Below are 1958 nucleotides of genomic sequence, written 5' to 3'. Positions count from 1 at the left end.
TTTGGGGAGAGATGGAAGTCCGACGAAGCAATATCTGGTGAATAAGGCGGGTGTGGCAACAATTCATACCTTAGTTCGCGTAATTTTTCCACGGCGACGGCACATGTGTGCGAGCGCGCATTGTCTTGATGGAATATGACTTTCTTCCTTGCTAAATCTGGCCTTTTTTCGCGTATCTTTTGTTGCAATTTGTCCAGGAGGTTAGCACAGTATTCTCCAGTAATTGTTCGCCCAGTGGGGAGATAATCTGCAAGCAGAATCCCCTTCGCATCCCAGAACGCTGATGCCATGACCCTTCCTGCCGAAGAAATTGTCTTTGCTTTCTTTGGTGGCGGAGAATTAGCATGTTTTTGCACTGCTTTGACTGTTGTTTTGTCTCTGGGATATAGTAGTGCATCCAAGTTTCATCTGTGGTCACAAACCGGCGCAAAAAATCTTGTTCGTTTCTCCTAAAACGGGTCAAACACTGTTCCGATATGACCATTCACATGCGTTTTTGATCCAGCGTCAAGAGTCGCGGCATCCATCTTTCAGATAAATTTTTCATTTCTAATTCTTCAGTGAAAATGTGATGCACCCTTTCAGATGACATCTGGCAAGCGTGAGCAATTTCACGCACTTTCAATCTGCGATCCTCCATGACCATTTTGCGCACTTTTGCAATGGTTTCTCGAGTAGTGAGACATCTCGACCGACCTCTGTGCTGATCATTATCTAAGCTCTCCCGACCAAAATTTTAATTCATTTGTCCACTTGGCAACAGTTGAATATGAAGGAGCAGAGTCCCCCAGTGTATTGTGGAAAGCGGCATTTATGTCCTTTGCTTTCATACCTTTCTTTAGGAAGTACTTAATCACTGCTCGAATCTCGATTTTTTTTCCATCTTCGCAAATCACTACGCGGGAACAACAACAGAGCCTCGTCCCCGCCACAGCTCTCTCCCAACAACACTGACGTGGCACGAGTTTACAGGCAAGTCCACTGCTCATCATACGTGAACAACTCGTTGCGCTAGCGCTGACCTCTCATGGTGATTCCGAGAACTTTTCAAACCACCGTCGTACGTTCAGTGGTGTATGTGGATACTGTCTGCAAAAGTAGTACAGAAGTAATAAATTAAAACGTCATGCCTGATGCTGATGCTTTACTGCATAAACAGTGAACATATCGTAAGCGGTAAACCTGTTTTGCGGGGATTGTCAGCGTGAAAGAGTTTCACAAATGTTTGAAATTATGTGTAAAGTTTGTTGAAAGTCGCTAAGTGTTCTCATTCACAAATATTGGGTGAATATAGTCTGTTATCATTTTGTGATCGAGGCACTTTCCTTGTCCGCATCCGGGACATTTGCGTGCCGTGAGTTCCGCTGCCTCAGGACACATTTTCTAACTATATTATTTGTCTTCCAGTATTGTCTTTAACATGAGGTTATGAATAGATTATAAGTTGATTATGACATCACTTTTAATTTTAAAATTGGATCAGTAGTTACATGAAATACTGAAAATTATTTTTTTGTTGCCTCTGGAAGCCGTTAGATGGGTGTCCTAGAATTGGAACCGTGCCCAGGTTAATCATTTACGAATATAGATAATCTTACATATAAGGACTTCAGTATTGGTACTAATTATCACACCAAGAAAATAGAGTTAGGTAATAATGTTTTTGTTTGTTTGCATATAGGTGTCTCCAGTTCTGGCAGACGCTGAAATTCCCGTGTCACAGTGTCGTATCACGCAGCTAGAGGGACCAAAACAAACTGGCTCATCCCATTGATGCAGTAGAGCATCATACGGTAAGTCGTTTCCTAAATTTTCAGGGGAATAACGGTGCAACAATCCATTCTTAGTTGCTAGAAGTGCAAAGGAACGCTGCATCAGCATGTGACTAAGTGATTAGGAGGCACAGTCGTTTCGATGTGGTCTGAATACCGAAGGACAAAACAGCAGGCCATCTCCTG

Source organism: Schistocerca cancellata, chromosome 6, assembly GCF_023864275.1.
Source record: "Schistocerca cancellata isolate TAMUIC-IGC-003103 chromosome 6, iqSchCanc2.1, whole genome shotgun sequence".
NCBI lineage: Eukaryota > Metazoa > Arthropoda > Insecta > Orthoptera > Acrididae > Schistocerca > Schistocerca cancellata.
This window is presented reverse-complemented; position numbering follows the sequence as displayed.